The following is a 25,938-nucleotide window of genomic DNA, read 5'->3' as shown; positions in this document are numbered from 1 at the left end:
TCCTTTTGATACTCAGATTTTAATTTTCATTCATGTAAAAAGGATTTCTTATGGGTCTGTTAATTGTTAAGTCCTATACTGGAGTTATCAGAACTCAGGACAATTGACATGACCTCTACCCTCAGAAAGCACAAACTTTTGTGAAATAGCTCTCAAACTTTCGTGTCTAAAAAATAGCTGGGGACAACTTCCTGTAAAATTCTGGGATGGGGCCCAGGGGTCTGCATTTTTTTAAATGTTTATTTATTTTTAGAGAGAGAGAGAGAGAGAGTGAGCAGGGGAGGGGCAAGAGAGAGAGAGGGAGAGAGAATCCCTAGCACTGAATCTCGAACTAATAGCGTAGAGCTCGACATGGGGCTCAATCCCACAAACCGTGAGATCATAACCTACCAGAGCTGAAATCAAGAGTCAGATGCTTAACTGACTGGGCCACCCTGGAGCCCCCCAGGAGTCTGCATTTTAATAAGTCTTCCCAGGATCTTTATGTAGAGAGGGTCCCCAGAGCACTACTGAGAGAGACAGACTTCAGACATCCAGATTACAAATTGTAATTACAGATTATGTTGAGAATATTGTAGGAATAGAACAGGAAGCTATGAAAGAGGATAAAGGAGACTTTGGCTCCTATGAATATCAAAGAGGAAGCTGATTGTCACTGGGGAAGGTTGGAATTAGCTAGGTAGGGCCAGGATTGCAGAAAGAATGTGGACAGAACAAAGTAGGATAATATGACCACAGATATGCTACAAAAATCTGAGTTGCCTCTTTGAGGATACAGCTGTTCTCTCTGATTTGTGCAAAGAAATTACACTTCGCACAATTAAGAATCTGTCATTTCCACCAGTATCAGAACAACAAAGGATGAAGTTTTTAACTTAAGTCAGAGACCACATCTGAGCTTGTTCACATCCCTGAATGAAGCTACGACTCCAGAATCTGATTTCAGCTCTTCCCAAATAATTTTCAACAATAGCAAAAGGAAAGGTCACTTACTGTAATCTACCAAGTTTAATCTATTCTCATTGTTTTGATGTTTTGAGGAACTTGTCCAATGACCACTTCCTGTGAGAGGAATCTGGCTGATCTTCAAACTTCTATTATGAAGCATCTAAGAGGCCATAAACCCAATGTTTAAGCATCCAGGTGTGGGGTGAGCTCTCAGACATTCAAACAAGTAATATTGTGTGGACCTCATGAATATGATCATTTTGTGCAGCCTGTCATGGCAGGGGGAGTTCTATGCTCTGTGGAAGACCAGTCTCTACAATATAATCAGTTCCTCTGGGGCTCCAGCCAGGCTGCGTGACCACACAGTAGAGATGTTGTCAGAGGCCTCAGTTGGCTTTCTATGTCTGCAGGCTTTGCACACCCCTAATATAGAGTTCATTGTGTCATGATGGCACTGTCCAGCTGAAAGCATCATTTGTACAGTGTAGAAATGATAGGCCTTCATAGCTCAGCTTTCTTAGTAGGTGGCTTTGGGATGCTTAAGACAGATTTTGAATTATGGACAATGGGTAGAAATAGGTAACTAGATTCACTGTATAGGTTAGTAAATTCTCCCCTAGCCCAAGGGGGGGAAACCCCACAAAGTACCAAATACTTTATTCTCTCTCTTTCCTTCTTTCTTTCTTTCTTTCTTTCTTTCTTTCTTTCTTTCTTTCTTTCTTTTCTCCTTCCTTCCTGCCTTCCTGCCTTCCTGCCTTCCTTCTTCACTTAAGGAAACATTAACAGAGCAACTACTATGTGCTAAGCAATCTGCTAGCCAATGGAAAAATTGAAAATAGGATCCCAGTTAAAGCTACCCTCACAATCCAGTGGGTAAAACAGATGTATAAACAGCTCATTGCATTAAAATAACATAAATATAATAATAAAATTGTTATATCTCAAATTTAGTTATATTTCAAGCACTATTCAAAATGTTTTACAATCATGGACTCATTTAATTCTCACGTGAGTCCTAAAAGATAGTCACTATATATATCCCCATTTTGCAGATTAGGAAACCAAGGTATAAGGGGAAGAGAAAATTGGCTGAGTACATATTTAAACCCATGCAGTTTGATTCTAGAGCCAGCACCTGATCTGCTCTGGTGTTCTATTGCTCAAGTTGAACAGAATATATAAGGAACATGGAGGAAGAAGTAATTAATGGTATTGGGGATCAGTGAATGCTTCAAAGAAGTAGGTTTGGGTGATTTGTGCATCGACCATTAGATTTAGGAGTGTGGTGGAGGAAGGTTGGGTGGTGTTATCGAGATAATTATGTGACTCTTCCTCGTTTCGAAGAACTTATAGTAGAACAGAGGAGACAAACTTGAAAAAAAGAAAACTTCTACATTGTATAAGTTCTAGGCCTCACAGCAGAAGACAGTGTAGAAGAGAGACATTGTCTCCCACACATCCTTTTTGTTATGGAGGAAAATCTTTAAATCCTCTCCTCCCCACATTCTAACACCCTTCACCCTCACCCCTTCCCCTTGCCATCAAGCTTCCTCTTAGTTTTTATTGGCCAGAATTGGGCCACATGGCATTCACCAAACTAATTACAAATCTAATCAACTGAATGAGCCATGATTGAATTACAATGATCATGATTTGTTCAGCTCTTGGGCGGGGAGAGGTACTGTCTCTGAGTATGAGAGAGAATAGCTATGTGATCAGTAGTGGCTTTCTGCTAGCCAGGAAAAAAAACAGCTATTGGTAGCCAATGGGACCGTCACCCTGAAGCTGGGATATGGGGGGGAAAGGCTTGTAAAGGGGCCAATGACCCAATGTAAAAATGGGGATTGATGCTGAAAATAACTGGGGAACTCCTGGATGGTACTGACACTTTCTTTTATTTTATAGTTCACAGTATATAAGGATGAATGAAAGGGCATTGCTAAGTGAAGGGAACAATAATTATAAAAATGGCAATAAAATACATCCTGATATTTATATAGTGCTGATCTTGTGCCACACACTTTTAAAGTTTTACATACATATATGTGTATACACACCTATATATTCTCTCTTTATATGCATATAATACATTTATAATGCATGTGTTACTTTAGTTAATCCACACCTTCCTATGAGCTAGGTAATATTATTATCCCATTTTACAGATCAACAAACCTAAGCAGAATGAGATTAAGCAACTTGCCTAAAGTCACGTAGCATACAAGAGGCAGAGCATATATTAGAATGAAGTTGGCCATTATGCTATATGGCATCATATTGGCAACATGCCAGTTCCTATTTTTAAGTGATATACAAAGAGCCGAAGACTCCAGTCATCTAGTAATTAAAGGTAAATTCATCTTATTCTTAACCTTATTCTTAAATTTAATTTACATACTTTTACATGTGTGTTGCTAAGCACGTTTGTTGAAAAAAGAAAAATATGTTAAGATTTTGTCTAAAATAAGGTTCTGAGTCAAGGTTGTGACCCTATTTTTATAGCTATTCCTTGCTTGCCTGTTCTTTACAGTTTCACCTAGGATCAAGATTCAACTCAGGTGAAAGGATTCTTTACTCCTATTTTGACTCTGAGTACGAGAGGAGGACTCATTGGCAGGGATAGTTTTAGAATGTGGGAAGATATTCTTAGTCTTAGACACATGTCTATAACCTGATGTTCTTATGGTAAAGTTAAACAAATAAACAGGTCCGTCAAATTCTCTGCCCAGTGCATGCCCTTCTGTGGTCCTTTAGGGTGTATTTTGGACTCTAAGGTATGTTATTAACTGACCCAGTCACCTGTCCCACCACAGTCAATATTTGTGGCTTAAAATAGGCATTTAAGAGGATGGGAACGTTACACATGTACATTTTTTAGATTATGCAAAAGTGAATGCATATTTTTTGAAAAAAATGATTTGTGAACAAATCAGAACAAATCAGAAATAATTTTTAAATTGCAAGTGGTGTGATTATGAATGGTATTTCTTTTCCAATGTTTTATATTTTATTTGATGTTGTGCTATGTTGACACTAACAAAAATGGGTTCACATTTGTAGAAATAGCTATCAGTTGGAGAGAATTTATAGATGACTCTTACCATGTACTTACTATTCTCCAGGCGCCGTGCTTTAAATGTCTTCTCTTGTTTGAAAGAAATGACATTGACACGACACAGCTACCCAGCATTTTATTTTCTATTCGTTCATCTTTCCTTAAAGCCTCATTTCCCCTGTTCTCCCAGTCTTACCCAGACTTACCAGCAATGCAAGTACTTCCCCTCCTCTATATGTCTATTAGAAATATGTGATTGTAATTATACAAGAAAGCCTGACTGTACTACCATGTATTCCTATAATAATGCCTTTGAAGTTTTGTTTTGTTTTGTTTTGTTTTTAAGTAGGCTCCACGCTCAGCGTGGAGCCCAACTCAAGGCTTGAACTCATGACCCTGAGATCAAGACCTGAACTGAGATCAAGAGTCGGATGCTTAACTGAGTGAGCCACCCAGGCACCCCTATAATAATGCCTTTGGAGGAAGATTCAGACTCTGAATGCCATAGAAGAAAAAAAAAATTGGTAGTTGAATTTGAGGCAGCAGGCATGGGCTGGTCCCAGAACTCCTATTCAGTGTCCCCAGCCATCTCTGATTACTTCATCATTGGATATGAAATCTGGGAGTGTCAATCCTAAGCAGTAAATAGTCAGAAGGGGAAAGACCCCAGATGCCCCTTGCTTTTTTCTTTTTCTTTTCTTCTCTTGGAACAGTTTCAAAAACAGATAGGCTTGGGCCTCCAGGTGAGGACTAAATGGTAGCAAGCTGCTGGGGAAAGCGATAGAAACCTCTGAAGTTTGTGATTAGTGACAATCATATATTTAGAGTGGCAGGATGTCTGGGGTGGTGGAGGGGACCATAATAACCATTACCAAATATTAAATAATGTCGAGACCTCTTTGGTCAACAAAAAGTCCACAGTTCAACATACTGGCATGAAGTTTGTACTAGTTTAAGGAGTACGAATGGAAGGCATCAGACTGAAAACACTTCAAACATGTGAGAATATGGGATTTATGATCATAAGTATATTTCTAGTTCTCAGATATACCATTTCTGGACTGTGTGATAAGAATCAAACCAGTGCCAAAGTCAATGCCTAGCACAGAATAAAATTTGTAAGTTAAAAAAAGTGACCGGGGCTATGATAGTAAATAATAGTAAGAAAGGATGACAAAACTTTTGTTACAGTATAATTTTAACTCTGTGAGTATATGTATATGATATATATACATTTATGTGAATATGTGTATGTATGCAAATATATATATATATACATATATATGTATACGTATATATATATACGTATATATATATATATATATTTTTTTTTTTTTTTTTTTTTTAAACAAGGGTTGTATATATCTCTAGACCCAAGAAGGCAGACAAATTTGCCAAACTATTCAGAGTGAGATTCTGGCTAACTTTAATTTTTTTCTTTGTGCTTTTCTGTGGCTTCAAAATTTTCTGACTTGAGCAAATCATTTATAATCAGAAGAAAAACTAGAAATATATACACACACACGTAAAAGAAAGAACATAAACACACTTACACACACATATGCACATTCATACACACACCTTAACTTTCATTATCCTTTGTTTCTTCACTTTAACAATGGCAAAAAGAATTGTAAATCCTAGCGTCATTTTGAAGGCTTAAATGCATATACAAATACACAACATACTTCATAAAATTGCTAATATAACAATGAGAATTTAATAGGTGTTTGGATACCAGGAGTTGGGATTATACCTTGGATTATTATCAGCCTTGTAATTGCTGGATATTCTCCAAGTTTACCAGACTGTCCTTACTTTTTTGGTTTCCTTCTTTCTCCCTTGGATCTACTCAGTGAAGACTGTGATCTTCTAAATGCTGGCACAAATTAAAATTCTGATGAGTAGTTAACTCTTTAGGTTTGATTTAGTTGGTAAATATTTAGGTAAAAATCAAATATTTGGTAAAAGAGCTAATATACCTACAAGTTATCTTTGAATTCATTGTTCTTTCCCTTCTCTGTTCACCATATTTGGCAATGATGACCACTCATCACTTATTCTGCATTTTTGTGGTCACCACCTGTTTTAGGTTATTGTACCCAATCCCAACTTCTGTGTGTGTGTGTGTGTGTGTGTGTGTGTGTGTGTGTGTGGTGTAGGTTTCTGCACACCAACAAGCAATTCTCAGTCTCCAGTGAGGTGTTCAAGGATTCAACTCAATTCAGCTAAGTTCTGACACTATCTACTTGAGCATAGCGTTAGATCTCACTGGTAAAGGGCTCTATCCTCCAACTTCTGTCCACCTTGAACTCCAGTCACAATCTCAGGTTGTTACCCGTGGTTCTGACAGATCGTCCACAAATTGGAAGTTCCAATAACCCCCCCTTGGATTTGATGAATTTCTTAGAATGATTCACATTACTCAAGAAACTCATATACTCACTAGATTTTTGGTTTATTACAATGGATATAATGGATGTGAGTCAACAGATAGATGAAGAGATACAGAGTACAAGGTCCAGAACAAAGGAGCTCCTGTACTTGTGGAGCTTGGGACCCAGCATGGCAGCATGTGGAAGCATTCTGATTCCTGAACATTGAGGCTCTTTAAACCCCTTCCTTTTTGTTTTTTTATGGAGGTTTTAGTACACAGCCATGATGGATTAACTCATTGGCTGTTGGTGATTGATTCAACCTCTAGCCCTTCTCCCATTTCCAGAAATCAGGAGGTGGGACTGAAAATTTCAACCCTGTATTCCTGGTTGGTTCCCCTGGCAACCAGTCCCTTTCAGTTAGGTGCTTTCCAAAATAACATAAGCCCAATTATGGTGGGGAGGGTTTGTTTTGAATAACAAAACACCAATTTCACTTTCATGGCCCTGAAGTGTTCGCAGGAACTGAGAACAAGAGACCAAGTAGTATAAAAAAAGATGCTCCCATTGCTATTATGGCTCAGGAAATTCCAAAGGTTTGGGGAGCTGTGAGCCAGGAATTGTGGATGGAGACCAAATATATGTGAGAAATATAATTTGGGGGGCATTTGGGTGACTCACTCGCTTGGGCATCCGACTTCGGCTCAGGTCATGATCTCACAGTTCGTGAGTTTGAGCCCCGTGTCAGGCAGGCTCTGTGCTGACAACTAAAAGCTTGGAGCCTGCTTCAGATTTGTGTCTCCCTCTCTCTGCCCCTCCTCCACCCATTGTCTCTCTCTCTTTCTCTCAAAAATAAACATTAAAAAACATAAAATATATATATAATTCGGCCATCTGAATGACCATATATACATACTTCTTATAAGTCACAATATGTCACCACCCTTTCTCTGACCTTTAAAAATGATCAGCTGGAATTCTGTTTTTTTTATGTTAAAATTACTTTTGGCCTCCCTCTTCTTCTCTCCTCAGAGTCCATCCTATATATCAGCTTTAAACATCCTAAAGCATGGCTCCTAGCATGCTGTGTCCATGGTCTAGTGGCTTTCATTGCTATAAAATAATAAGAATGGAATTAAGATATAGCCAGTGTATTTCAGAGTCCCAGTAAGAAACAGAATAAGGGGCTGTAATGAGATGACTTCTTTTAAAGTCTGGACAACATTAGGGAAACAATGAGGAATGTTGGGGCAACTGGGACTGACATCAAAAGAAGCTGCCTGAGCAGGGAAAGAAATTATGTTATGAAAGCCTGGTGATATCTGGAGTCATGGAAAAGCTTCTGACCTTATAAGAGCTGTTGTCATGAAAGGACACAGTCACTGCCTGAGCAGGCAGGAAGTGGGGAAAAGCATTCCATGGCTTGTACCTCTTCCCATTTTCAAATCTCCTGCCAGTGCCTTCCATTGGCCAAGCCCAACCTGGAGTCAGAGGGTGTGGGACCACAGGTGATGCAGTCCACAGAAGCCAGCTTTCGTGGTCACAGAGCAAGGCAGAGAAAGGCTGATAATGGATATAGAGGGTGGTATAGTGGAGGGCCCATATCAAATAACCAGTATATCTAGCACATAATGTGCTAAAATATTATGTTTTTATATTTTCCAATTCCATCAGCATTCTTGGAAGTTATTATTATCTTTATTCTACAGTTTGGGAAACTGAGGTTCATAGTGACCAAATGAATTGTACAGATTCCAGTCCCTGGAAATTGGCAAAGCCAGGACCCAAACTGAGATATATGTGAGTTCAAAATTTATATTCTTCATGAATAAAACTCTACTACTTTTGGCCTATTATTCAAAGGTTCAAGTGCCTTTCCAATCTCTTACTAATTCATGTCTTTAGCCAGACTGAATAGCCAGACTGAATTAATGTCAACTGAGCAACACTATTACTTCTGAAAAGGAAGTCCTGTCTTTTCCTTTCCAGTGATCAAAATATATTTATATACATCTCATCAAGCCCAACTCAAATTACTCCCTTTTTTTGAAACATCCCCAGAGTGCACCAGCTAACAGGATTCCTTCTTTCACCTACTCTTAATGTTTCTTGTGTTTCTTATTTATCACTGTTAAAAGATAAAGTGAGACATATTGAAAATTTTGAGTTTAGTTGGGCAAAAATTGATGCAAACTGAGCATTATCCAATCTAGCAGATAGAAAGGACCTCCAAGGAACTACACAAAATGAGACTTTTATAGGCAGAAGGGAGCGAGAACAAGGAAATTATACAAGGCAAAAAAAGTGGGTTATTGGAGTTACCTTCCTTTAGGGGATGCAGAGTCTGTTAGAGAGATTGCTTAATAGTGCTGATCAGGTGATTCCTCACTGACTGGTTTAAGGTTCCATTTATGGGAAAGCAGAAACCATAATCAAGTCTCAGTTTAGTTACACAGGATTTACTATAAGCAACTCCATCTTGGTTCTATTGTCTTTTTTGACCTCTCTCAATCTAATGCTGCCTTGTAATGTTATGGATCTGGTGGCTCACCAAGAAAAAAGGAAAATAGAACCCACATAGGGCAAATCCATTGATCATGATAATGTACTTAGTAGAATGTGGAGTTGGATTTCAATCCAAGCTCTTCTTAACTGATCAGAATCAGCAATATTTTCATGATACAAGTGTAATTGTAGAGGTATTATGGTAACATTCTACCTAGTTCTCTGATATGTAAAAGGATCCAAACCACTTTTTAATGAGTTATAGAAGAGTTAGGAAATTAGCACTCAGGAGCACTCTCCAAGTTTGTGACCAATAGAATAACATGAAAGGAAATATGACATAATTTAGAATATATCTCAATCCAGGATACTTTTACACTTGCCAGCCAAGAGATATGTGAAGCTCTGTCTCTGTTTAGCTGACACTTTCTATGTCTTATTGTCTAAAAGTTGAGAATCACAAGCGCTTTACTGGGGGCTACCTGAACTGGTCTCTCACCGGTTTTTCAGGCTTGCAAAGCATTTCTTGTCCCCTCTGTGATGAAGCAGCCAGGGATGTAAGGCAAAATTCAGAATTCTTGAACAGAGCAAATTCATCACTGCATTACAGATGAACCAACCCTTGACGATTGAAGACATCACTTTTATTCTATATCCTGATTGGTCTGCTTCAGACATTTACAAGGCGAGGAGACATCATTCATTCAATTCAACAGTGAAAAACCACCTATGTGGCATTTTAGAGGCTAAGATGTTACTGTTGTTTCACATAATAAGATCTGGGCATTAAAGAGTCTCTAAGTCCTGTCTTAAAGGTTCTTAGTCAACATAGTAAAAAGATTCTTAAACAATAATGAACTTTAGGGAGCTTTGAGAAATGCTCATTTAAAAGGTTTCACTTTTCAGTACAGATTTACTGCACTCTATTGATGGGGAAAAAATTGCTTTGTCCTTCTGAACACTTAACTTTGACAAAATGATCTTTAAATTAAAGCCAGGCACAAGATAACAAGTTTCTTCTTTTTTCAATTTTTGCTTTTATTCTCATTACAAAGCAAATAGAAAACCTCATGGACATACTGAAAAAATTAAGAGAAAGAAATAAGTAAATATGTATCTAAGGAAATTTTATATATAGCATACAACAAGTTCAGTTGTGTTTACTGAAAATGGGACTTGCGGTTCCATGGATTAATCCCTGCTTCATGCCAGTGTATCTAGGAATTAATTAACTGGTAATAGTAATAACAGTGACGATCACAACTTCTATTTGTGAAGTGTCTACTGGGATTCAGACTTTGTGTTAAATGCTTAAATGTATCTTGCACTTTAATCATAGCCTCTATCTAGCAATTTAAGCTTTATTACTCCATTGTCCATATGAAAAAAAGTGTGAGTGTCAAAAAAAATTACCTAGCTTGCCCAAAATTACTTATTTTAAAAAAATGACAGACAGTATTTAAACCCAGTTCTTTGTAACTAACATCCCATACTGTTAAGTTTCATGCGTACTTCCTACTATGACTATATAGCATTGTGCTAGATATCATGGAGAATTTAAGATATATATTATTTCAAAAAACATTTATATAACATGTAGCATATGTAATATAAATTATATTCATATTATATACATTCACATATAAATGTATGTATTGCCTTACTCTCAAATATCATGTAGTGAATTTGAGTAGACAAAGTCAATTTGCCAAAATAAACAACTCATAAACAGACTGTATCTGGAGAGAATGGAATATGTGGCATACCCTCACACAATCATGGAATCAGGAGGAAGAACAACGAAGGAAGGAGGGGGGTGAGGAGTAAAGAGATGACCTGGACACTTTGTGCAGTAATAATAATAATAATAGCTATCATAAAATAAGTGTCAGATGTCATGCTAATTGTCATATATTCATGATCTCATTTAAGTATTAAATAAGTCCAGGAGTTGGGTATTGAAGGTTTGCGCATCTTTACCAATGAGGAAAATGGGACACATAGAGATAAAAATAACTGTTTAAAGTACACAATAAGTAATAAAGCCAGAATAAAGCTGAAATGTTTTGACTTACAAACTTGGATTCTGAACCACCTAATAGAATTTGTCAGGATATCTGGATAGGGATATTGTGATATTTACTTGAAAGTGAATAGTTATCACCAATATTGTTTGAATTGAGTATAATCTAGAGTGGAAGAAATAAAAGATATCTTGTTTTTTCTATTCAATGAACATATTAAGTGCTTAAGTACAAGGCATTACACCAGGTGCTGTGGGAAGTTCAAGAAGTTTGAGGCAGGGTTTCTGGCCTAAAGGACATTCTATTCTACTGTGGTAGGTAAGACACCTAGACTAATAAATAGCATACAAAGTAGTATATAATATGTGTCTTAAAAGAGGCAAAAATAGACCAGAAGAAAAAAAATAATTTCCAAATTAATTAGAGAAGACTTCATGGAGATGGCAGAATCAGATCTGTGTAGGATTCTTGTAGGAAAGAGGGATTGGAACTTATTACACATGGATTAACAGGGAACTCAGAGATATGGAACAAGATTGATCATGTATGGTGCGATTTGACTGGCACATGAATGCATAGAGGGTTATAATGGCAATGCTTGATGAGATCAGATGTGGAGAGTCTTCATGTCAACATAATAGCCAGACTTTACTTTGTAGACAATTAGGAGTTACTGAAGGGTAATGAGCTGGGAAAATAAACTCTACAAATAAAGAGACATTTTGTCTTTTTAGTCCTTGCCTAGAAGATATTTGCTCTTGCTCAATATTTGCTGAAGGAATCTATGAACTGCTACCACATAGTCAAGGCTATGTTTTAGGAAGGCAGCAATGTATAAAATGAGTTATAAAAGAGAAAGGAAACCATTTACAGGTCTGTTGTGTTCAAACAGGAAAGAAAAACTGGGAATTTCACCTAGGCTTCTGGCAGTGGGAATAGAATTCACAAGAAGGATGAGAGTCATCATTAATGAAGCATGGTCAACACCTGTTGACTCACAAGAGCTAATGGGGAAAAAGGAAAAAGAAATCAGATATGGAACCCAAACTTTGAGCCTAATGAGAAAGTAAGACACTTAAAAATAGTTGATTCAGGTGTTGGAGTTGCTTTGTTCCTGTATTCAAAGAATATTTTTGAGGGGCTTCTGTGTGCCAGGAATGTTTCTTAAGACATAAATCCTTGTTATATTTCAACGTTACAGAAAAATTGAGCATGGTAATGGGATTTGTGCAGTGGCAGGAAATAGTTGCCATTTTAAACAGGGTAGTAAGGGTAGGCACTGGGTGGAGGTGCTATTTGAGGGACAAACTGATGAGGTAAGAGAGCTCGACAGCTAGACATAGAGATCTGAGAATGAGAGATACCAGAAGCTGTTTGCGTTGAAGCAATAATAGATGGGGTGTGAGTGGACGAGAAAAAAGAATATCTCTATCTGAAGACCAAATGTAGAACTTTGGGGAACATCTACATCTAATGACTGAATGGGGCCAGAATAGTTATGAAGGGACAAAGGAAAGAGTTTTACAGTCATTTAGAGATGAATATACTGTGTGATTTTATCTGATTGAAAACATCTCCCTGCCTAGAAATTAGGCGTGGGTTTTTAAAACTCCAGTGAAGACTTTTCAATTTCTCCTTAGGAGGAAGAATGGATTGTCTTACATGATAAGCCTTCTATGAATCTTCTTTTTTAATCCAAGTTAGTTAACATATAATATATTAATATTTTCAGGAGTAGAATTTAGTGAGTCATCACTTACATATAACACCCTGAGCCTTCTACAAATCTTTTAATTCTCATAGAATAATAGAAAGAAACCATAGAATACAACTTTGGTTGTAAGTATAATTTGGTAATAAATTTTTCAATTTTTCTCTAGTATTCCTTACACCTACCAGTACAAAAATCATAAAACTTGGTACATAGAAGTGCATATCAGTAGAATGAAAATTAAGCTAATCAATGACCAATCTTTAGGGAAGTGTATTGATGATCAGGTTATTCAACTAGTATTTAGCAGAATAGACTTGAGTGATGTGATATGCCAGCCTAGACTTAAGGGATCAATCCAGTATAGACACCATCTGCTGAATCCAGGACCTGAATGACCTTCCCATACAGAGTAGGGTCCCCAGAAAGTCATGAGGGTTAGTTCTCTTCCTCTGGGCTTTCAAAATCTAAAACATTAAAGCTCTCTATTCTCTTTCATTAAAGTAGATTCTAAAACATCTCATACAGTCAAGACAGGTATTTCATATTGAACCAAACCTTTCTTGTTGGAAGGATGTTTATTTCCAACTGTTCTTATTGCATGTTTGAGGGTGTTAGAGATTCTGACATTTAGATACTTTTTGACTACAACCTTATCAGTTTGATCTCAAAAGAAACCATCATTTGCTTCTACATTGCAGTTAATGAAATGCTGCACTTACAGGACAGAGTCATTGACAATAGACTTACATTTTAATGTTTAAAATTTTATTTTCAAGAATCACATATTTGGAGGCATATAAACTTCAGATGTAGTTCCCCAGAACTTTTCCCTCTTGGTTGTTTGGCAGGTGAGCCAAAGATAATACCAGCAATAGAATCTGAGCTATATATTAAATGAAGAGGGGAAAAAATGCTCTTGATTTTTTTTTCTGAGATTTGAGACAGTTCACCACGTGTTTTTTCTATTCAGATAAGGGAGCCAAAGGCTAAGATAGCAGCTTGTCTGGATTAGAAGTTTGATTGTTTGCACTCTTGTTGAGTTTTATTCCTTAATGTAGACCAGGATGTCAGGGGTCTTCTGTGAGAGACGCTGAGGACAGCAGACACACAGGGTGGGGCCAAGGAAGACCGACCCTGAGGTACATGTGGGGGCAGAGTGGGGGAGGGGATGGAAGCAGAGATCAAAGAATCAAGAGCTCTTCAGCCTTCCAAGGCAGAAAAGCCTTTGGCAACTCTTTGATGTCCAATTTGCCCTCTGCCCCTAATCAGAGCGTGTCTAGGGACTTGAGTGAGGGCAGGGACATTTTACATGTCTGTGAGGCAGATAGCATCTTTTAAGTAGCTTCTAAAAGAATCGCACAGGGGCGCCTGGGTGGCGCAGTCGGTTGGGCGTCCGACTTCAGCCAGGTCACGATCTCGCACTCCGTGAGTTCGAGCCCGGCGTCGGGCTCTGGGCTGACGGCTCGGAGCCTGGAGCCTGTTTCCGATTCTGTGTCTCCCTCTCTCTCTGCCCCTCCCCCGTTCATGCTCTGTCTCTCTCTGTCCCACAAATAAATAAATGTTGAAAAAAAAAAAATTTAAAAGAATCGCACAGAAAAAAAATTGCTATAATTCCTGACCTACAGGAGCTTACACTCTAGTTCAGTAGACAAAACCTGAGCAACTTGACCGATCAACCTGACCAATCAACTTGTCCAGGGTCGGCCAAAAAACCCAGAAATTCTTGATGGTGTCATAGCTGTGATTACTATCTGAAACACACAGTTTACTAAAGAAGTTATTATCCAGAATAAGAACTACCTGAACATAGTTTTGCTCTTCTGCCTAGTAGAGTGTCCATCCTCAATCATGTTCCTCTACTGAACCTCTTTTTCCTCTCTGTGATCCATTTCTGGTGTTTTGTCTTTGGCGTTCTAGAGCAGATGCAAGTTCTATAAAATTATATGGTCATATACTTTTTTTTTCTCTCAGCAAACAAAATAATTAAGTCTTACCTACTCTCTGGACCACATAGGCTTTGATAGGACAACGTATTGCCAAATTAACTTGATATTCAGAACTCTTAAAAAGACAATGCTGAGTATTTGCCACTGGGCAATATGAAACCAATAACTTTAAGATTCAGGCAGCTGTTGGTTAAAAGGCTAACAGTTAATGCTCTATTTTGTAAAGTAAAAGAGGAATCCTGAAGATGTGTAGGTATGCAAATTAAATAACTAATATAGGGTCTCCTTTAAATCAATGTCCTTTGTCCATGAAGTTAACTTCACATAGAGCTTCCATCTAATGTACATATGGCCCTACAGAGAAGTTGAAGAGAAACTCATTCGACCCAGGTCAGCCAGCCTGAATTTCTTTGTTCCAACTTCCTTGATTTGCACCTAGTGATTCTTCCACCCGCTAGTACTGGAAACACCTTAGTCTCCCTTCTCATCCTAACTAGTCAGTAAGGAAAGAAGGGAAAATGTACAGGAAAAAATCATCTCAAACTACTGGTAGCTTTAGAAGTCTACAGAAATTACCTTATGCAACCTAGTTGGCAAGGCATAGTTGTTCAACTAAGACCATGTTAGCAGGTTAACTACTAGTCTTCAAGAGAATGCTATCATTTGTCTCTGGATAAAGAAGAAAATGAAGCTATATTCTGTATAATTAAATAATGATAAATGTCAGGACAATAAACTACATTTTGCACCCATCCTTTCCCCAAAATTTTCTCACTATGGTCTCAGTCCTTTCCTGGATCTTTAAGGATAGGAAGCTTAATATAGAGAAAGGTCATATAAAAACACTGGTTGACTTTCCCTTGGTGTATTGCATCTCTATACAAGAAAATTACATGTACATAATCAAAGAAACTTTGATTTTGAAAGACAATTTGAGCCATCGTTGAAATGTACTTTGAAGACCATAACACTTGATGATTCCAGTGTTCTACCAGTTTCAGTCTTCAAAGGAAAATGCTGATGTTGTCGTTTGTGTGTCAGCAGAGAGATGTACACAGATAAAGTAGCTTCTAGCTAGCCTCCTTGGTGCAGTAGGCAGCCTGTCAGTTTCATAATCTGAAGGTCCTGAGTTCAAACCTCAGAGGAGGCAGTTTGGCTTTTTGCCTTCTTTCTCTGTCAAAAGAGAAAAAAGAGAAAGAATTTTCAGAATAATCTCCTATTAGTTATTTCATGTTCCTCTTAGTAACTTTACTTTTTGGCACTGATGTTAGTTAGTAATAGTTACAATGAAAATAAAGAAGTGTGGGCCATGTCAAAAAATAAGCCATTTGAGAGTTATGATTATAATATTATTAGATGCCAAAACTCATGTCGAATATTTAATCAAAGGCATTGTTTCAGGGGTGTCTGGTTAGCTCAGTCAGTTAAGCATCTGACTCTTGATTTCTGCTCAGGTCATGATCTCACAGTTGGTGGGATCGAGCCCCACATCAGCAAAGAGCCTGCTTGGGATTCATTCTCTCCCTCTCTCTGTGTTCCTCCCCTGCTTGCTCTCTCTCTCTCCCTCAAAATAAATAAATAAACTTAAAAAAATTATAAAGACATTGCTTCAGATAGGAAATGAGACATGGATTGAGATTATAATGAACTGGGCATAAAACTAAAAAATATTGTGTAGGAGAAACTTGTTGTAAACTGGTATATATATGTATATACATATACTAGAATACAATAATATATAATATATATTAAAATATAATATAATATATAATATATAATATATAATATATATATTAAAGTAACTGTGAGAAAAGCCTTTGGAAGGAGTATATTCCTTTTGATACCAGGAAGGGTGGTAGTGGTTAAGAAAGTGTGTTGGTATTTTAATGGGATGCTTTGAGCCTTAAGGAACATACACTGACAAAAAAACAAAAACAAAAACAAAAACCTTGCATGCATGTGTGTTAATGCACGTATGTGTCTGTTCTGAAGGAGTAGGAGAGCAAGGGACCTGGTGAGGTTCAATGTGCATTCAATTTCAAACTCAGAAACTGGGCCAAGAGGCCAATATGCTTAGATATACATTAGGATTAGGATAAGCAATCACTCTGGGGCTTTTAAGAAATGTAACAGTCTTTAAAAAGGAACATTTGGCAGTCTGAAAAAATAATCAAAGGGTTGTAGAAAGCTTGCTTTTTTATCCCAACACTTTTAGCCAATAACCAAGCATCTCTTTTACCCCAATTACTGTGGATTGAAGAGAAACGAAGTGGGTTGAAGAGAAATGGAGTGTTCTGGAAAAATGTGAATAGAGTCTAAGGATAAGAAGATGAAATTAATTAATCTTTTTTTTTTCTTTAAGTAAGCGACTAAGACAGAGGTCTATCTCAATATTGATCATAGTTTGGTACATAATTAAAGAGACTTCATATTATGATACTGAATTATTAAGTAGAATTAAATATTTAAAAATTTTATGTCAAAGAAGATCCAAGCACCAAGACAATAAATAGTATTAAAAACGACTGATTAGAAAAAATAATCATAGTAAAGGATCCTAAAATTATACCTTGGATTTACTGTGAAAAATGGAATGTGGGGCCTGACTTCGAAGGCCAACAGAGAACAGATGCATCAAAGTCTGGGTTATATTACACTAATCTCTTAAGGGTCTTTTATCTAATCTCTCTCTGGCCATTGCTAAGTGCCAGGGATATGATTGCCACTATATAAATATCAGAGATTATCTAGACTTCTCAGGAGAAATCCATCTAATACACATCAAAACCAGTCTAGGCATTGCGTGTCTTTAGACTTTCTTTTGCGGAAACAGGCAAATCAAATCATTCCTTAACAAAGGACCTGTAATTTACCAACTTCTAAATATGTTCAGTTTTATTTTACCTTTCTGAGCCTATAACAGCATTTTTGACATTAGATGCTCTAAAAGCAAAGAGCAGTGGAAAATATTGAGTTCATTAACTCTTAGTTAAATACCCTTGCAAACTAATCCTAATCTATAGGCCTGGTCATAAGGCAGGGTGTGGGGGCGGGGGAAAGGCCAAGATGTCATGATGTAGAGAAGTGAGTCCTAAAGTAAAATTGTAATAGTCTATATTCCAAAATGTTCTGTCTTGAGACAGTAGACTAACAACCTACTTAAGCACATCATAGGCTTTGCAGTTCACCACACGTGGGTCTGAGGACCATCTCTGCCGTGTGATAATGGTAAGATCCTTCCCAGGCTATGAATAACTTTGAACCTCTGAGTTTTCTTACTCTATAAAATATGGAAAATATAAACCTCACAGTGGTGAAAACTAGAGGAATTCACTTCTGTAAAATGCTTGGCACAGTCCCTGGCCTCCAGTAAACACTTAGCAAAGAACAGACGTTTTGTTCCCATTACTTGTGGCCAGTAAAACAAGTAAAAGACTGAAGAAAAGCGTAGAAAGTGGATCTCTTGACAAAGGGGCAATGTCTCATATCTCTAAGGAGAATCTAGTCTGAAGAAGTGCTGAATCAGACATATTAGGGATAATATAAAAAGGATAAGGGGGCAGATTTACTTTTAGACCTTCTCTTACCATTCTGAATCCCAGCTTCTCATTTCTCCTTTGTAAGACATCGGCAGTTGTAGATATAGGAACCTATTTGTTACAATTCTCTTATGATAAAAGGCATTAATTCTCTTGTGATAAAATGTGCTGTATCTCTCTTCATCTTTTTGTCTTAATGTCTAACAAAATGCATGAAAAAATAGTAGTTGCTCGTATTTGATCAACCTCATTCAGACAAATGCTACAATACATATAGTGCTATTTCTTTGTTCAATAATCATTAGGTATTTTGGTTTCTTGAAGTGTGTACGTGTGTGTGTGTGTGTGTGTGTGTGTGTGTGTGTGTGTGGTTAGTTATCCTTTCCCTGTAACCCAGTACAGATTGAATTAATACATGGAATCCCTGGAAGGCTATGTGGTTGACCATTGTGACTTTATTTTTCTGGTTGTACATAGTAGGGCCAAAAATTGGATTGACTTCTGTTGTATCTCTCAAGGAGTTAACTAAGAAATTAAACTGCTTAGGAGTTGACTCTGAGATTTGCTTATATTTGCACTGTGACTGCTTTTCCAACTAACCCATTGTAATATTTTGTTAGCACCTTGCCTAATGAGTACACCTCTCTGTTCTCCATGCAGTTGCAAACTAGTGGCCACAGGATTATTCTACTCATTTGTTCACAACTCACTTCAGTCAGTGATCCTTGCTGCATTGCAAAGCCTTAGCTTCCTGCTCAAGTCCCTCACGTTACCATTTGTCTTTGCTTAGCTTTCCCCCTCTTTCTTACCAGCATTTCTATTGAGTAAGGAGAGCAAAAGCTCATTTTGTTGACATTTTTTTCTCCTATAGTTTTGTGGTACAGAGAAACTGGAACATCAAAAGGAAATCTTAGTTATGCGCAGGAACCCTAGTTTATTTGAATGCTTGTTTATTTTGTCCAGGAAACAATAAACCAAATTCCTGTTTGAAAAGAATCATTATACACTTGTATTTTCTGAAAAATAATTTCCCAGAAATGGGGTGCTAGAACAAATGATATGCACACTTACAGTTTACAATAATATAGCCAGATTTATTTCCCAAAATTTACAGAAATTTCCAGACTCTTCACTGCTTTTGAGAAAGAATATATGAGAGTACTGTTTTCCTTATAATCTCATGAGCACTGGGCATTAACATGATCTTACATTTTTGCCAATCTGAAGGGCAAAAAGTTTTATTTCATTGTTGTTTTTATTTTCATTTCCCTGAATATCATTTCTCCTTGTGCTATCCATTGTTCTTACTAATTTGAAGAACTACTTATATCTTAAGAAGATTAACCACTTTTGTGCGCAGCAAATATTTTCTTCCAGTCTGTAATTGTTCTTTTAATTTGATTAAGTTGCCTGATCCTATTCAAAGGCTTTTGTTGTTGTTGTTTTATTGCTTTATGACTTCACCTGGTGTTTTATTTTTCCTTTATATATTTTTGTTTCCATATCCCTTACCAAGCTTCCCTTCCCTTCAGAGTTATACATTCCCACCTTATTTTTTCTTTTAACACATTTATTTAATCATTGAAAGTTTTGTGTGAAATTTATATTTGTCTAGGGGCACACAGCCGGAGCCTTATTTATTTTCTTCCAAGTGATTAACTTAACAGTAATTGCTGGCAAATCCAAAACTTACCCGCTAAGTTTTAAGGCTTTCAGACAATTCTTAAATATTTTTGTAACACATGGGCTTCAGAATCAGCTTATCGAATTCTAAAAGTAATTGTGGCATGTTTTTGATTTTAAGAAGTTGGAAACAACATGAATGTCTATAAATAGGAAAATAGTCAGATAATTTAGTGCTTCCAAATTATGGAATAGAAACAAGTTATGGAATAAATTCAGATGATCCAAATTATGGAATACCATTGCACCTATCAAAAAGAATGTAGTAGACCAAATGTATATAGAAGTCAGTGCATACAAAAGTAGGAAGGGTGTCAGGTAAAATGAATATAGGAAAATATAAGAAAATATTTAATGCCATTCTTTATTTGTAAGAAAAACAAAGCAACAATCCCTACATAAGTACATATATATATTTGAATAAGCAAAGCAAAAAACGAAAAACAAAACAAACAAAACCCTATGGGATGAAACAAAATTCCTAGTAATGGCTTTCAGGGATGTGGGCTTATTTCTGTGGAGACTAATAATTTTACTTTAGATGCTTTAGATGCCCTCATTCGTGTATTACTTATGTAACTGAAAAATTCAAATGCTTAAAATTAGAAGAAAAAAGTATTCTTGCTATATTCAAAAAGGTAAAGAACTAGAAATAAGAGTTAAATCCCCATTGACCCTTGTACATTTTATACTTTGCCAAATCTGTATTTGGTGAGGAAACTCTCAGCATGAAGTAATTTACCCAAATGTCTCCCATAGCATATAATCCACACCATTTTTCTTTCAATCTGTGTACAAATCTCAAATAGCATATAATTTTATATCAAAATATACTCATGTATCTTATAAACCAAGATTCCCAATGTACAGATGAAGTATATAAAATGTTAAATACATTGTCCAAGTGTAACATGTAATGTGCCTAGACGTAAATAAGTTTTATAAATAAAACTTCAGGTGGTGTTCCTTGACTGGTTCTGCTCATGTCTTTAGGGATAAAGATACCAGGATTTACAATTTCATCATTAAAAATGCTTGTTGAGTTCTCTTAAGACCGTATAATGACCACAAAAGATTCTTTCTGGGTGACTAAACTTCACACACACAAATAAAGAAAATCAAATATAGTAAAAGTTGCTATCTATTAGCTGATGAGCCAGATAAAGCCCACAAATGGCTTTCTTCCCCTGAAGAAAATTGTTATAAAATTTAAAAGTAATTGACAATATATCTGGAAAGCAGTATATTTTTCTAATTACTCTTGAACAATCATAATATCTTGAGAAACTGGGTTTATTTTCTTACACAGTAACTAATGGTTATACCTGAGGATTATTTGGAAGTCTCCAACTTTATCTGCTAAATGAAATCCAGCAATTAAACTTACCACTTCCTCCTTTGTTAACAACTGGAAAGTTCATTATATTATGTGATCGGATTCACCATGAATAAGTGGCCTTTGGTATTTATAAACAGCCTCCAAATTCTTTTAAAACTGTGAATCTGACTCCAGCTAAGAAATTGGAAATTGTCAGTGACTTCAGGGCTGAGGTCCCCCCAGTCACCCCATATTACTGTCACAGAAGTTTCTATGCTTTGGAGGCAAACCAGGGGTCATAGGCAGAGCTTATCAACACCTGTGCTAAGAAGTCCATATCAAGACCTAATCGGTTAAGACCACACAGGGCCCAGACTTTGCTGATATGGGTGGTATTCTGATTATATCACGTGTCTCATTAGCTAAATATATTATAGTGCCTTTTGGTTAACACCTACTGGAATTGATACTTCTACTTTGGGCAAACATGCATAGAACACATATGTGAAGACAGGAAGGGATGTAGGAAAGTGGTGGTATGTCCAGTTCCTGCTCATATATATGCCCTCCCTAACTGGTTCTGACTGTGACACAGGGATTCTGTAGCCTGGCTTCCCCTCCCTTGTCTCAATTCCTTAGCTCCACCTTCTGAGATCATTCAGGAGGTTCAAAGTTCCTCTCAGTGGACACCATGTCCAAGCTCAGCCCTCACTCCAGCCCAAGTCAGGAAGCATTTACTCATTCTCTCATTTTCTTATCGTCACTCAGACTGTCTTAGAGGTCCTGAAAACTGACAGTTCAATCCTGGTTATGTAACTTTATATGAGTTACTAAACATCTATGAGCTTCCCCTTGCTCATTGGCGAAGATGTCGTGAAATCACCAACTTCCAGAGTTTTAAGGATTAAATGGGATAGTTACTGTAAATATCTTAGCACAGGGTCTAGCACCTAGTGTTTGCCTGAGGCGGTGGGCTGAGAGCAAGACTTAATTCCTATAGAGTTGGAAAAGAGGGTCTGTGTAGTTCAGTTGGAGGGCTATGTAGATACTATGGACTAATGAGGTTTTATCACCAAATAAGTTTGAGAATGCTAAATTATGCCAAATGAATAGATTTATTTCCTCAAGAATGCTCCGAGTCTTTAATAAGCAAACGTGCACCGTTACTTTCTAAGAAGAAGAAGAAAAAGGCAGCATCTACCCAATTTTCTTTTCATACAAAGAATGATTTTACAAAGAAGCATCTTTTTTAAGATGCGTATTTTTATTTATTTTTGAGAGACAGAGAGAGAGAGAAAGCAGAGAGGGGCAGAAAGGGAGAGAGAGAATCCCAAGCAGGCTGTACTCTGTCACTGCAGAGCCCGAAACCAGGCTCAAACTCCCGAACCATGAGATCATGACCTGAGCCGAAATCAATAGTCAGATGCTTAACCGACTGAGCCAAACAGGTGCCCCTACAAAGAAGGATCTTTGTACATAGCGCTTGTTATATTCCAGACCTTGTGCCAAGTGCTTTACATATATTAACACATGTAGATATTTCACTGGTAAAATTTGTATAGAAATGTATTTTATCTGCTTAAAAAATCTGCACCATAGGATATTAGAGATGGAAGTCCATCTAGCTCAACACGCATATTTTTCTGAAGTTCACAATGCTTGTAAATGACAGAGTGCAGACTAAGGTGCAAGCCTCTCACCCCCTTGCACTATTGTCCTTTGCAGTTCTCAGTCTCTGATTCTGTGTCACCACCTGGTCTTTTCTCCAGAGATCTAAATATTTAAAATAGTTGGGAGAGGTCACTCTGCTCAGCTATACTTTTCTACCATGATGAGGTCTCCCAAAATTCCACACCATAATTTATTGTCTTTCCAACTTAACGATTTCAAAATAAATCTGACAAATTCGAACAAAATTCAGCTGTTCAAAATTTTCCTCTACTGAAAATGTCCCCCAAAGAATTTGATTTAAGACCATGTCCTTAGAAATGTTGCGAAAGAAAAATGACAGAGCAAAGAGGCTTTACAAATATGTTTTGTTTCCTTCTAGTGCCCCTTTGAACTCTTGACTCCAAGCTCCTTGAGAAAGAAGCATATTGCCGGGAATGAAAGATCTCTAATGAGACCAAATGGCAGAACAAGATTTCTCACCTCTATAGCTCTGAGCTGGAGGGACCACCAAGGTGAGATGTGATTTTAGTCTCCGGGAGTACTATGATCTTGGCCTTTCTGCAGAGACTGTCAAAAAGGGTGCTAATGACTGCCAACTGCTGTGGAAAGAAACAGGAGTCCGTGCAGACCTGAGCAGAGCTGACTGCTTCGTTTCATTCCGAGTATTAAATCACCTGCTGCTGCCAGCAGCTTTCAACTACTCACAGCGGAAGCCAGGTTCAACCAGTGACCCACAAGGCAGAATTACCAAGCATCACACTACTAAGCCAGGTAGTCTGAGATCACATGGACTGGTTCGCGCCTCTTAGGCTGTGCACCTCTCTCACATTTAACTGGATTTTTCCTCTGGCCTGTGAGCTTAGCGTCCTCTTTCACTGTTTTGTTCCTCTTCAGGGTAGGGTCTACCACTGGAAACTGAAGGTTGGTCAGATGGTCCACAATGTAGTATGTTATATAAATTTAGAATATTATCTTCCTTCCACCCTTTGTCTCATACTCAGTTACTTACAGGATGCGATATAGAGGTAGAGAGACTTATTTCACGGAGATACGTATAAGCCTCTTAGCTTGAACAGCCACTAAAGTTCCCCAGAGACTTTTCGTTTGTACTCATGTGATATCAGTAGTGCCACCAAGACAATCCACATTATAGCTTTTGAATGAGTGTAGCAAATTTGAGGGCTCCTCACGTAACCTAAATGATTTAGGAAACATACTTTGTGACTTCTCTTTGAATACTCATGACCTTTGGCAGTGCTACTGGGAAATGTTTAACAACGGACTATGTGGGGGAAATAAATACACCTGTTTGAAGCATTTGCCCATTTCTGCGGTGTAAACAGCCCTACCATGGCCAGTTTTCAGCTACCTACGTGAAATCGCTAAAGGCAGAGTTGTGAAAAGATGTGTGCTAGCATACCATTATATAGTACTCCCACATGCAGACAGAATAGACATATGATGTGAAGAGCCTAGGTAATAGTAAAATGTAGTAAAGCAGTTAGGAGTTGGAAGTGTAGTTATATAATATAGTAAAATAAAGTATATCGTATTAACAGTAGTAGTATTTTTGGTATTATCAGTATTTATTAATCTTATTAATATTCTTACCATTAATATTAATAGTATTATAAATAAAATGGATCATCAAGGTACAAAAGGATAGCCTTTATTTTTAGTATAATTCATTTGACTGGAAGCTTATAAAATTCAATTTTTAGTGATGACTGTGTTTGACCATCAGCTCACAAAAATCCTGAAAATTTAGCAACTGTCTCTTGAAAGTTGGTCTGATAGAACTCCAGAACACTATTGCTCTTGGGGAAGAAATAGAAACCATCATGGTGACCTGGAAAGGATGTTGGATTGAGAGATGACTGACTCAGGAAGTTAATAGTGGTTAAGGACAAAAGTTCAGAAGCCCAGCTGCCTGTGTCCAGAGCCCAGTTTCTCTTGTGGCCTTCGACTTGAACAAGTAGCTTAACCTCTCTGAGTTTCAGTTTCCTTTAAGGGAAATAGGGGATTACATTGGTACCTAATTTACGTGGATATTGGGGCTTTAAATAAGATAATGTTTGCACAGTGGCGTGCATAGTAAGCGAACAATAAGGCTATTACTACCAAGTTTCGGCTAGGCCAGTAAGTGCTGTGTGATCATGGGCACTTTATTCCCTTCATTTTTCATATGTAAGATAAGGAGTTAAAGACAAATTGATTTATAAGTTGCTTTTAATTCTCAAATGTGCAACGATTAAGAACTAGAGCTTTTAAGTCAGATGGTCTAAATTCAGATTCTGGCCCTTATTGTACAAGCTGTGCAACTTTGGACAAGTTAATTCATCTCTCTTACCCTTGATTTCTTCATCTGAAAGTCAGGAAGCAACACAAGAATTTATTGCACAGAATTGTTTAAGATTAAAGTGAGGTACATCCCAATAAGGTTGTAGTTCACTGTTCGGCACACTATAGGTACTCAATAAAGCTAAGCTGTTTTTTTAAGAGTATTAGTATCATTTTATAATATTTTAACAGTAGTAGTATTTTCATTATACCATGTAGTATTAATATAGTATATATTATTAATGTACTATCTCATATTTTGCATACACATAGTAATAATATTGGTATTATTACTATCATTTATTGATATTATTTAATATTATTAGCATTAATATTATTAGCATTATTAATAAGATGATCACAAAGGTACTAACTTTTTTTGTCTATGGTATGCCTTCCAAAGGAAGGACCATGTCCCATGGCGTCAAAATTAATATTAATAATAAAATATATAATGCTAATGGTAGAATGGGTGCTGTTACTGGGCATTTTCTTGATGTCAACCATTGTAGTAAGTGCTTCACATACAATTTAATTAACATCTTTGAAGCTCAGTTTCATTATTTATGAAATGGCTTTAATATCTATCATGTAGAGTTATTGAGAAGTTTATAAGTATTATTATTAGAACTCATTCATCTCAGTTCCTAGAACAAAGCAGGTGTGTAAATAAATGATAGCTAGTAATCATAGTTATAATAATAGAATCTAATTTATGGGTTGTGAGAATATATTTATACTTTCTGAGAAATGCTTATCATATTGCATAGTGCATTGTATATGCTAATTCATGGAAACTAATATACTTATATAATAGAAA

The 25,938-nt window shown here is 37.0% G+C and overlaps 1 non-coding gene across 1 annotated transcript; it reads left to right on the top strand.

Moving 5' to 3' along the window:
* The first annotated feature begins 15,644 nt into the window (after window positions 1-15,644).
* Window positions 15,645-15,717, top strand: TRNAM-CAU (transfer RNA methionine (anticodon CAU)). The gene has a single exon. It is a non-coding gene; the product is annotated as a tRNA-Met (tRNA).
* The last annotated feature ends 10,221 nt before the right edge of the window (window positions 15,718-25,938 follow it).

Source organism: Panthera uncia, chromosome F2 (genome assembly GCF_023721935.1).
Source record: "Panthera uncia isolate 11264 chromosome F2, Puncia_PCG_1.0, whole genome shotgun sequence".
Lineage (NCBI taxonomy): Eukaryota > Metazoa > Chordata > Mammalia > Carnivora > Felidae > Panthera > Panthera uncia.
This window is presented reverse-complemented; position numbering and strand designations above follow the sequence as displayed.